Source organism: Limulus polyphemus, unplaced genomic scaffold (assembly GCF_000517525.1).
Source record: "Limulus polyphemus unplaced genomic scaffold, Limulus_polyphemus-2.1.2 Scaffold30, whole genome shotgun sequence".
Lineage (NCBI taxonomy): Eukaryota > Metazoa > Arthropoda > Merostomata > Xiphosura > Limulidae > Limulus > Limulus polyphemus.
Genome location: NW_013665640.1, coordinates 1,579,618 through 1,592,989, shown reverse-complemented (window position 1 = coordinate 1,592,989; position 13,372 = coordinate 1,579,618). Strand labels below are relative to the sequence as shown.

The 13,372-nt window shown below is 33.5% G+C and overlaps 1 protein-coding gene and 1 long non-coding RNA gene across 2 annotated transcripts in view; one reads left to right on the top strand and one right to left on the bottom strand.

Moving 5' to 3' along the window:
• LOC106459803 (influenza virus NS1A-binding protein-like) overlaps window positions 1-12,108 on the bottom strand; it is a 64,269-nt gene extending 52,161 nt beyond the window's left edge. Inside the window, exon 1 of the mRNA XM_022386731.1 lies at window positions 11,974-12,108. The gene's annotated coding sequence lies outside the window, so the exon portion shown is untranslated. The remainder of the gene's footprint in view (window positions 1-11,973) is intronic.
• Window positions 12,109-12,986: 878 nt separating this feature from the next.
• The window catches only part of LOC111085892, a 10,523-nt gene continuing 10,137 nt past the window's right edge, over window positions 12,987-13,372 (top strand). The window contains exon 1 of the long non-coding RNA XR_002610665.1: window positions 12,987-13,263. This is a non-coding gene — a long non-coding RNA (uncharacterized LOC111085892). The remainder of the gene's footprint in view (window positions 13,264-13,372) is intronic.

The window sequence follows — 13,372 nt, the reverse complement described above, 5'->3', positions numbered from 1 at the left end:
TATTGCAAAGTTGTATTCAGAAAGAATAAACCAGTTTTATTTAAGAAAGGACTTGTATCGGTAAGGTTTCATCGGAAAGAAATTATACGGAAAATTAACTAACGACCAGAGACGTAACAATAAATATATATATGCTCACATACTCGCGTCCTGTCTCTCTCACACATCAGTGTTTGCAACCGTTTCTCGGCTCGGCTCGTGAATGGTTCAAGCAGATTAAATATTTACGATCCAAGGCGAATCAGAGCCAGATGTTTTGGTTCGAGCCCTTAGTGGCTCATTTCTATCTGTAAGTAGTTAGTGAATTACTGTTCTAGGAGTCGGCTACTAATTAAGAGACTACTCTTTGGGATTAAACAGTTTTTTGGAGAAGATCGTATTAAGTGTGACTTATAAGGAGAGACAGAAAGTTGTTGTGGTTAAAATCGTGTTTTTTTAAAAATAAATCACTTGTTTTAACTCCTGCAAGAAGTACTGAACTTATGCAAGTCGTTTCTATTAAACTGTGGATGAACTTGCAATAAGTAAGCTGGAACAGTTTAATTACCTGTATATCTCCAATATCTTATCGCATAGGACTGCAAATTACCACAAAATTCAATTGTTAGTCTAGTATATAACAATAAACAAACTCGTTAGACAAATCATCTTGATAGCAACTACTAAAGGAGTCAATGAAAATTACAAAATAGTTTTAAATAAGCATATTATTTAGGTTGCTGAAAATATGGTATAATATGATGAGAAAATATCAATCACATCAAGGTGTATCGCCAAAAGTTTTCAGTGGAGATGAAGGAAAATGTGTTTTTGGCTGTTAACGTTTTACGCAAGCCTAATTTATTAAGCTTATCGCATATGCAAGTCATTAATCTCTTTTAATTTAATCATTTGGAAAAAGTTCATTATTTCTTAACAGGGCCTAACAAAAGCTTCAAGAACTTTATTAGGTCGTTCAACCTACATGATCGTATTACTCTGACGTCATACAGTACGTCATTTGTTTGGTGATTAACGTCTTGTAGATCCATCCGCTGAGAAATGTGAAAATATTCTGTAGTTCTACCCCAAAATCGCTATCGTGTAATTGATATCCATTACCACATTCACGAAACGTTTCTTAATCGTACAAGTAAAGGTTAAGCTGCTTCAAAAGGTGTCATATACTACATATAAATTAGACAAGTACAAATCAATAAAGTCAAATTATTCTTTTTATCTCAAATTAACATATTCATAACAGGTTTATACCGTTTCTGCATGAAGTTGTTTGGCCAAAACATTAACTTTTAAACATATATTTCTCTATCTTTTTCCCTTGGAACTATTTTAAACACTTTTGTATTTTCCGGAACACGTCTTTTTTTCGATACTTTTGTTTACGTACTTGGTGTTTTATTTTATATTTTATGCAAAAAGAAACAAATTATACTTTTATTCTAAGGGTTGTTGAACTTCTAGACAAAATTATGTGTTTGGTATATTTTTGTCCAGCACGCAGAACAATAAACTTTGATACTCCGTAATTTTCAACTACACATGCGTATATGGAGCTCATCTGGCGATACAGTCGTTTCGAAAGCACCTCTTACATCTAAGTTATCCATTCATTAAAATACACATATTGTTTAATTAAAATAACTTGTTAATATTTTTCTGCTTCTTTTTTTTTTCGCCCTTCTAAATAAAAATTCCTAGAAACGCCACTGATCCGGCCATGTTACTTACACTTGTTTCTTTCTTTCTTTATAAAGTATGAATGCTTTCTGTTTCGGCATAAATTGGAGTTATATTTCTCTACGCCCTCCAGTGACACGGCGGACTTACAACGCTACAAATCTGGTTTCGATACTTGTGGTGGGCAGAGCATAGATAGCCCTTTGTGTAGCTTTGCTCTAAACTACAATATGTATATATATATTCTCTACAGCGCCAGTGCTTTTGCATCTGAGCGATCAGATTCAGTGCTTGATGTCTCCGTGTTCTTTTCTGATTTTTACACTCTCTTGTGTTTGGGTAAACAGGTGAGTTAAGTTCCATTCCTGACGAATCTCTTCACTGAGAGTTCCAATGGGTCTTATGACTTCTCTTATATTGTGTTTCTTTAGTATGAATGATTTCCTGTCTCAGTAATTATAATGTAGGTCCTGTATGGCCAGGTGGTTAGGGCGATTTACTCGCAATTTGAGGATCGCGGGTTCGAATTCCCGTCCCACCAAACATGCTCGCTCTTTCAGCCGTGGGGGCGTTATAATGTGACAGTCAATCCCACTATTCGTTGGTTTTTAAAAGAGTAGCCAAAGAATTGGCGGTGGGTGGTGATGACTAGCTGCCTTACCTTTAGTCTTTCACTGTTAAATTAGGGACGCCTAGCGCAGATATCCCTCATGTGGCTTTGCGCGAAATTCAAAACAAACAAACAATCAAAACAATTATAATACAGAAATTCTCATTATTTATCATACAACAGTGTACATTTACTTATTGACCTGACCCACAGTGGCACAGTGGTATGTCTGTGGACTTACAACACTAGAATCCGGGTTTCGATACCCGTGGTGGGCAGAGCACAGATAGCCCATTGCGTAGCTTTGTGCTTAATTACAAACAAACAAACTTATTGACCATTTAATTTATTAAATGCAGAGCTATCGTTTTTTCAACAATATCAATCTTACGAAGAGTGTAAGTTTTAAACTTTAATTGATTTATAGTAGAGCCCCCAGTGGCACAACGGTATGTCTGCGGACTTAAAACGCTAGAAACCGGTTTCGATACCCGTGGTGGGCAGAGCACAGATATCCCGTTGTGTAGCTTTGTGCATAAATTCAAAACAAACAAACATCTATAGTAGAACGATATAACGTAAACATTTAAACCACTATGCTTCTTACACCTTTAAACATTTAGCGTATCAGCTTGTAACCTGTCTTGTAGAACACGTTTCTCTCATAAGAAGTTAACACACCAAAAAAGGGTATTTTGATAACGTATTTCCTTATAACAAGCTATGCAAACTGTTTAACAAACTTCATATTTTTCTAACACTTTTAGGTTTGTAGTTCTCGCCTATTTCACAAACAAGTGATAAATGGTCAACATTTCTTTCAAGAAGGTCTTACAAACTTTCAAAATTAATGTGTGTAACTCATGCATGTAAACAGTTTATTTACTATTATTAGCTTATATATCACATGGCACTTACAAAGTACCATATGGTGAACGTGCCTCTACAATTAACTATTCACGTGTACATAACATTCACAATGACCTTCCTTGCTTATTGGACTCAAAATACTCTGTATCACGTACCAGCTTTATACGCTATCTTATAACGAACTCGTACACTCATTGCAATGCATTTCAAGGCCGCGATATCATTGTGTGCTTATGTTTTGTACGATGATCTACATCGTATTGTTACGACAGCGGAAGTCACGTGACGCTGCTGGCGCGTTGGCCCTGGTAGCGCATGCGTGAATGAGTTTCTCGAATTATCAGAGAACTCCTCGATCTTTGTGGAAGCCTCTTTGTTAGTATATAAGTCTGGCAGCGAAAGCCTGCTAAATGATTGAATGAAGAGAGTTCCGGGTAATTTACGATTCTGTTTGGAGCTAGTGTGTGTTTTCGAGATTGTGAATCGCTGTGATTTATATCGTGTATTATAAAAGTAGTTAAGTTTAAAGTGATGAGAAAGGTATTGACTGTGGAATTACTGTGTACTAAAATTTCGTATTGAGAAAGAATAAACTAGTTTCATCAAGAAAGGACTTGTATCGCTGAAGTTCCTCGGAAAGAATTTCCACTGGAAATTAACAAACAAGCAGATACGTAACAGTATGTTACAGCATGATGGTAATATTTATTAACAAAATGATATAATATTTTCACGAACTTCTACAACATTGACAAATTCCTCGATGATTAATCATAACAACAACAATAAAAAGCGAATAGCATACATTCAGTAACTAAAAAAAAATTGCTGAACTACGAATATATTTTTATAAATTGTTCAAGTTATTCATAGAAGTCTAAAGAAGAGTCTCATCCTGCTTTATTTTCTTGGAATAAAATTATTGGAATTATAGTCAAAGTAACAGAATATAACAAAGAAAATTCTATACAAGTATTTTTTTTCCTTCTTTAAATCTGTAGAGGGTGAAATTTCAACATATGTAAGCTGGCATAATTGATCATGTATTGTAATAATTGCAAGTTTAGTAAACAAAATATTCGAGAAGTTTTCTACTTTGAAACAACAAAGTGTAAAAAAAAGGGGTGGATTATGTTATGATATAATTATATTGTGCTCTTCAAGAGTACCGATTGTTTTAAATTTTAAGTTTTTGTAATCTTTTCATATTTATATTGAAGCTATTCCTATTACAAGTTTTTTTTTTTTGTAATTGTAACTTTATTATCTATAGGTTAATACTACTAGTACTAATACGGTAGTATTTGGCTTAGTAGTATTTATGATTTGTGACCCAATATCATTATCAGAGGCATAGCCAGGTTTTCCACTCGGGGGGAGGGGGGTAGTAAATTTTATTTGAAATTGATCTAAATTTTTAATAAAATGGTCATTAAGACAAATCAAATCAAACGTAATAGTATTTATAGAAGTTTTATTTCTTTTTTTATTAAATGATACAAAACGAGTTTATCATATATAAAAGCTGACAAATGATATTGTGATCAATATGCCTAGATTTTCAGCCCCCCCCCCCCTTGCCTGCGCCTCTGATTATTATTAGTGTGCAGGAATATGGATATGGGAGTGTGTTGTTTTGTTGTTTGCGTCCCGTTACCACGAAAAAAAAATATTGCTCTGAATTTTGGGGCGTTAGGGTACGTTATAAGAGTGACAGTCAAATCCAACCATTTGGTTAGAAACGATTTGGCAGTCCAATCTATCAACTCAAAATTCGGGATGACTAGTGCACATAAGCTTCGAGTATCCTTGTGTCTTTTGTTTTTTGTTTGTTTTTGAATTTCGCGCAAAGCTACACGAGGGCTATCTGCGCTAGCTGTCCCTAATTTAGCAGTGTAAGAAGGCTGCTAGTCAACACCACCCACCGCCAACCGCCAACTCTTGGGCTACTCTTTTACCAACAAATAGTGGGATTGACCGTCACATTATAACGCCCCCACGGCTGAAAGAGCGAGCATGTTTGGTGGGACTTGGATTCGAACCTGCGACCCTCTGATTGCGAGTCAAGCGCCCTAACCACCTGGCTATGCCGGGCCATCCTTGTGTCAATACCCGAAAACATAAAATTAATATTAGCATAAATTATTAGTGGTCAGTTTAATGCATAAGTTGTAATACTTTTCATTTTGCTTTATTTTTAATCAAAGATACATAAGTTCAAATTTTCTAAAGTTCACAGCTGTATATTAGGATTTAAACTTACTCCAGAACTTCAAATTTTGTGTAAGTTCAGATTATGTAAATTTCCAAAACGGAGAACACTTGACCTCTTAGACATAGAAACAATTTGATTAATTCATAATAAACTGTCATTACCAAAGTTATATTTATCTGAAAATTTTAAGCAACTACTTTGAAAAGCATTCAAATTTTTAATTATAGAAAAATTCTGTACTTAAACTGAGTTGTTGTGATGGTTGATTTCTGTTTAGACTTTTATCTTTACTAGTGGTTTTCACTCCTATCCAGGATTGTAGCTTGTTGCTATTTGGTTGCAGGAATCAAAGCTTGAAATGTTGCACTATTTTAATAGTCCTACAAGATCATTCTCATGTGTTGTATTTTCAATCCTAAGAAAATATATCCTCATGATTTTTTTATTCTTTTTGAGCAATTAAAACTTGTTTTTAACCTTTCCTAGTGTATTTTCAACACAAGGAAACTTTCACAATTTCAGTGTACTATGTCCACTAAAAAACCTATTTAAAAGAAGCAGAGAGTTTACTGCCCATTTTTCAATGTTCAGAAGTTCTATGTTTTGACATAAATTACCTGATAAAACATCTTTCTCTTGGGAACTGTTAAAATTCTTGTTCATTATATTTTTGACATGTAACTATTTACATAATAAACATATTTAATTTCATATACATATACCCAATAACTGATATTAAATACATTTAGGCTGAAACAATTACATAAAATTTCTGTTAATAACAAAGTATAAATTAAGTACATTTCTTCCAGTCACATTGAATGAGCTTAATTAACAAACATTATAATTTATTAGTGAAACCCTGATTTTCATTCACACTCACTAAGTGTGTGTATCTGATAAATGTTTGTTACTGTTAAAAGAGTGATGGTTTTGGAACTTATTCATCACTTAATTTGCTGGCTGAAGCTAGTAAGAAATGTAATTAAGGATATCAAAACGAAACACATGCACAATATTCTTGCTTATGTCTTTGGCTTACTCAATTATTCACCCAGTTTAATGAACTATACCTCTTAAAGATATAAATGTATACAGAATAACATTGAATATATTAGTTCATTAGGTTTTGTTTGTTTCTAATTAAGCATAAAGCTACACAATGGGCTATCTGTGCTCTGCCCACCATGGGTATCGAAACCAGGTCTCTCATTGTCCAGCCCAGCCGATTAGTTCTGGTACTGGACGAAAGAATGGAACTGAAATGCTCTTTTTTACATACCTCTGATTTAAAATTCAAAATAGATAAATTAAGAGGAAGGTAAAAAAAAGCAAGTTATGTGATATTTATCACAATTGTTTGGCCTATCTGTAATATTTCTTTTTACTGTACACACACACACACACATCAATGAGAGAATATTACGCACAGAGATCTGTATGTTATTATATGCGAGTGTTTACTAAAGCAGTGGTCCTCAAAGTTTTTGTTCCGAATCTCCTGATAGCCCTATATGGCTTTGCCCTAAAACAAACGACCTGCCTGAAAAAGAGTCCACTGACCAACATTGGTCTGCTGACCACAGAATGAGAACCAATGTACTAATGTATAACACGAAGTGAGGACCCCTGATAGTTGTATATATGTGAGCTTTGTAGCAAGGAAATATTATGACCATTCACATCAGGGTAAGGGCTAGAGAATGCAAAGTTTATAGCTTAATGAAATTGCAAGGTAGGGTAATATACTTCAACAAGTGATACGCTCATTTTGATCAGCTTTGATTCAAAGCTGATATATTAGAAACGTATTAATTAACATAAGTTTTGAAACATTTTATTGTTGCTAGTATCAGCTGCATTACATGATTTTTATTTTGAAAATTACATTTAAAAATACGTTACACAGACTAATACCTAACCTAGAAGTTACTTTGTGTTATTATTTGCTTATGTTCTGCCGAAAAAGTATTGTAAGCCAAAACACTGTAAATAAAAAATTCTGTGGCGTTACTTAAGCTTTTTTGATTTTATAAATACGTATCCTTGTTTTATGAGGAAAGTACTCATGTACATGATAATTAAAGAAAAGTGACAGGAAAGCTGGTAAGGTCCTCATGACATCTAAGAAATCAACTAGTTCGTCATGTCTATTCATTTAGATAAGGCATACGGCACAGATAAGGAAAAATTGGACAATCATACGAACAGAAATGTAGTTGAAACTTCATCATCTTTCTTTTTCTCACGAGAAAAGAAAGTTAAAAAAGTCTACTGGACAAACCTAAGCCTTGTCTAAGGTGCCACTTGCAGTCTCATGATAATTGTTTCTGAATATAAGAAGCAACGACAACTATACACATAAAATTAAAACCTTATTTTATTTAATAGGAAGCAAGAAATGTAACCTCGTATGTTTTCAAGATTATACTTTATTAACACGTATTTAATCGCATAAATTCGAAATATTTTTCTAAGTTAACATTTCGCAGAGTTATGCTAAGAATAATATGAATTATATACGCGACGAATCAAAATGATTTCCTCTCTTACCTATATATATATATATATATATATGTTGTGAGGCTACACATTATTCTATGTACTACCATATATACCAATATATATATATATGTTGTCAGGCTACACATTGTTCTATGTACTACTATATTTACCAATATATATATATATACGTTGTGAGACTATACATTATTTTATATACTAAATTTACCAGTATATATGTTGTGAGGCTACATAGTATTTTATATATTAAAATCTGATGCTTGTTTACCAAAGCGTTTCTCATATTTTAGTATGCGCAGTAGTAAAATGTTCACTTCAAAATCCGATCTCCTTTAGTTAAAGTTGTAAATCTGTGAACCAGGCGCGGATGAAAAGTGTTCAGTTAGAAATGTTTCTGAGTTTTTAACCACAATGGAAGAAAATGTGTTTTAAATATTGGGTCATTTTCTGGACTGTGACAAGGAATACAGGTAAGACGTCTTTGTAGTTTCACCAGTAACATCTAAAATGTTGTTCTGCATCATAAAACGTAACTTAAGTAACCTTAATCAACGCTCAGAGATTAATATAGTCTGTAGCTCTTAATGCGTAAGGACTTTTAACCTTTACTATCAGATCTTTTTTGTCAAGCAAGGAACTTCACAAACATTGCCTAAGGAATCGGTACCAGAAGTTGTCAGAGGGGTTCATCTGCTGTTCAAAGTGTACGTATACAAGATAAAAATATTAAACTTTGCAACTCTTAGTTCTTACCTTAAGTTTTAAACAAATGTCAGCTGACGGTGAAATATATCTTAAATCCGACAATACGTATCTAACCTAATAGTTTGGTATTTACTGAAGCTAGTAATAATACTAAATATATATATTTATACAACAAATAAAATCACAGCATTTAGATAAATGAGGACAAAGCATAAGGAAGTGCAAAACATATAATAATAACAAAATGTTGAATAAACCAGTCTATGAACCTTACAGTTCAATGCTATGTGGAACCAGGATTTCTGTTGACTCTGGTCCCCCGGTGAGGGCTTGGCATGGTTTAGTGGTTAGGACGCTCGACTCGGAATCTGAGGGTTGCGAGTTCGAATTCCAATCACTGACCAAGCCCGCCCTTTCAGCCATGGGGGAGTTATAAGTTACGGTCAATCCCACTATTCGTTGGTAAAAAGAGTAGCCCAAGAGTTGGTGGTTGGTGGTGTTGACTAGTTGTTTTCCTTCTAGTCTATCACTGCTAAATTAGGGACGGCTAGCGAAATTAAAAAAACAAATAAAACCTCAGTTGGGACAGCAGTACGCTTACGGACATACAACTCTACAATCAGGGGTTCGATTCCCCGCGATGGACACAGCAGATAGCCCAATGTGGCTTTGCTATAAAAAATTGTTGACTTTCATTTATCTATACTAAAGTTAGCGGAATATTTTGGAATTATCATTCCAATATATAATGGGTGATACACACATACGTATAATGGCCATAGCTGAGGATGAATTAGTGAGAATAAGACTAGGGTGTCTCAGACCAATGGACTGGTGTAACTTGAATGTAACTTTGTCCGATAAGAGGCTGATCATTGTGCATAAGTTTTGCAGAAGTAAAAGTTCAACATTCCTTCTAGTGTTAACTACAGCATATAACATATTTTCAGTTTCACATATTTGACCCTTTTAATGTAAGAGCTTAATTGGTTTTATTTCTGTTACTTTGCAAATTACCGTTTTAGAAATTATCGGATATATATTTCATGCATGAATAACACCACTATTTTTTATAGATTTATTGCTTGAAATTATATTTCTTTTCATCTGTATCAACACTACTGCTTTTCAGCTTATCGCAAACATTCTAAAATGATAGGAATATAATTGCCTCATGTATTCTCTTATATATAAATTTTTAACTTTTAATGAATCCCATCACACCAAACATGCTCGCCCTTTCAGCCGTGGGGGCGTTATAATGTGACGGTCAATCCCACTATTCGTTGGTAAAAGAGTAGCCCAAGAGTTGGCGGTGGGTGGTGATGACTAGCTACCTTCCCTCTAGTCTTACACTACTAAATTAGGGACGGCTAGCGCAGATAGTCCTTGTGTAGCTTTGCGCGAAATCCATAACAAACAAACTTATTGATATATATCGTCGTATTCAAATATTTATTGTTCTGAAAATGATACAGGTATAATTTTCACTATTGAAATATAAACAACATGAAAGTTACAAATAAAACGTTTTAGTGATTAAACGTGTACTTACTGTAATGAAGAAGAAACATATATTATTAGATAGCTAATTATTTGCAATATAAACACGTTATTACATTCTAAAACACCATATAGCCCTTGAATAGCTTTGCATGAAATTCAACAAACCAAGAAGAAACACTATGTTTCTAAAGAAGCACGGAGATGAAGAAGGCTTAATAAAATACGTCGTATACACGTTAAACAAAGAGTTACAAAGAGGAAACCGCTTACGGCAGATAATCATGTGTATCAAATAAGCATTCTGTAGTTAGTGATGTCGATGTGTCGTTACCTCGGTTTAACTTGTTTGTAGTTTCAACCTTTCTAAATACAGCTATAAATCTACCAAGAATAATAAGAATAATAATATTTGTTAGTGGTTATAGGTATTTTATTTCTACAGCTATTAAGTCACAAATAGATAACTGTATATCTATTAACTGTGATGTTTTGAAAAGAAGAGAAAAGAAAACAGATAAGCATCTAAATGGCATATGTCACCTCATATTCTTCATTCAGTTTAATTCAACCAACTGTAGAAATGAACATAATAGTAGACGACCAAAGACTACATTTCAGAACGTCAAAAATATCATTAGACTTCCAAGAATTACTCCATTACTGATCTCACAAGTAATAATGCGATATATTATTTAATTTCTGTAGCATATATTGGTGTCTAGAGGACATATTAATACTAGAAATACACGACTTTATAACACCAAAAGTGGCCAGTTAAATAAAAACAACATTTTGGTGTTATAAGGTCGTTTATTTCTAGGATTAATGCGAGACTTATGTTTATCCAATACAACTATACTGTGTTTTTAGCAGAAAAATAAAAAATCTGTATCCTTAAAATTTATATAATTACTCCTAAAACATCGCCCCCCAGTGGCGCAGCGGTATGTCTGCGGACTTACAACGCTAGAAACCGGGTTTCGATACCCGTGGTGGGCAGAGCACAGATAGCCCATTGTGTAGCTTTGTGCTTAACTTCGAACAAACAAACAAACCTAAAACATCAAAGTGTTTCTGAAGCATTGTCTGACTAATATTTGCTCCTAGTGAATTACTTCCAGTTAATAAATATACTTTCCTGATAATATAAATATGTAAGTATCTACACAATACGTATCTCAAATATATAGACATAGCAGGAACAATACAGGACTGATGGCAAATTCCACTCAATACTTCAGAGGGGGAAGCTTATCTGGTATGGACTCCCCACATAATTTCGTTATTAATAGAGGCCTATATTATAAATATATGTATGTGTAAACATATATATATATATATAGCCCTAAAATATTTACATAAATACCTCTCATTTCTGCTAATGCTATTTGTTGCTTGCCACTGTTACATTTATATCACACACGGCACATACCGGTTTGTAATTTAAAATGCTATTTAACTTATCATTCCATTTTCTTCACAAGCTTCATATTCCAGTTTTTTTAATTATTTTTCTTTCTGTGGATTTGTTATATTTATTATGACTGTACAATTTTACTGCAGAAAATTACAATTTTCAGTACTAACTTTGTTGCAAATAAATAATACAACTTGTACGAGGAAGATGAAAACAATTTAAACGTTCTTTTCGTGTTTCATGCCAATCTTAATTCGCATGAAACGTCAGTATTTCTTTAAATATTTTACAAAATTTTACAATAACAAGAATTCAAAACTTCAAGAAAGCGTAATATTTGTCTGAGCTTGTATTGATCGCTGCCAACAGAGGTACTGAACATATACACTGATCACGTGCCTAACATCACTGATTCACGTGCTAAGGATAATGACATGAAAGACGACTTACCCGAAAGAATCCTAACCTTCACCTTGTGCGTCTCAAGAAAAACTTGTAGCGATAAGTTTCGAGACAAAAATCACCTGTCTAAGAAGACAGTTTGGACTATTACACCTTCCCAGTTGTTTATCGGCAAGTATAGATGTTGCCGTACGAGATAACATGGGCGTGCTTATTTATTTAGTTTTGATTGGTGGATAGGAACCAATAACAGTGAAGAATATATTGTGATAGCATACATTTACCATGGTAACGAATGTACCATTTAAGTTAAAGGGGTGTTAATTCTTGGAAAACTCTGTTCTCGGTTCTTTTCAGCATATTCAACTGATAAATAATTATAATCAAACAACAGAAATTTGGAAATTATTAAAAATTCAACAAACTACCAATCTATTTTAGACGAAGTGAAATACATCTTTCTAGATTGCTTGAACTTTCAATAACATTGCATTATTGTATTCACAAGGGAAATTATTTTTATCTTTTAAGTCATTACTACATTTTTTCACAGTTTTGAAATTACTAGGCTAATAAATTCAGATAAATGTAAGGGCAAATGAGACACAAATGCCACGAAGTCATGGTAGTTAACTTGAATCTCATAACATAAATATTGTAATATTGATTCAACATAACTTTTTCACGCTTTTTAGTGAAATGAAATTCCTTGAAGAATAAACCAGGTGCTGATTCTGAATACGAATAGGCTTAATATAATTTTACGATCAGTAATTCATTGCGTGTATATATTTTTGGATATACATTTGATATTGTTTTTAAAATAAATGAGATTAATATTATAGTTGAATATTACTTTGTATATATAAAACCACTAAAAGTATAATGCAGCAGAAACTAATAGATAACAAAATGACTTTCTTCACTGAGACGGATTCTCGGATAACGATGTATAATAGTGATAAGTGCAGCATAAACAAGTTTCCGAAAAGATAAAGCACATTGATACAAGCTGTAGAATCTAGCTTTTAGTAAACAAATGTTAGGATATGTGCTGAAGAGTCTAGCTTCCAGTAAACAGATATTAGTGATATGTGCTGAAGAGTCTAGCTTCCAGTAAACAGATATTAGTGATATGTGCTGAAGAGTCTAGCTTCCAGTAAACATATGTTAGTGATATGTGCTGAAGAATCTAGCTTCCAGTAAACAGATGTTAGTGATGTGTGCTGAAGAGTCTAGCTTCCAGTAAATAAATGTTTGGGATATGTGCTGAAGAGTAACTACTAGTAAAGAAATGCTAATGACATGTGCTGAAGAGTAGCTTCTAGTAAACAAATGGTAGGGAGATGTGTTGAAGAGTCCAGCTTTCAGTTAGTTAAATGTTAAGAATATGTGCTGAAGAGTCTAGATTCTAGTAAACAAATGTTAAGGATATGAGCTGAAGAGT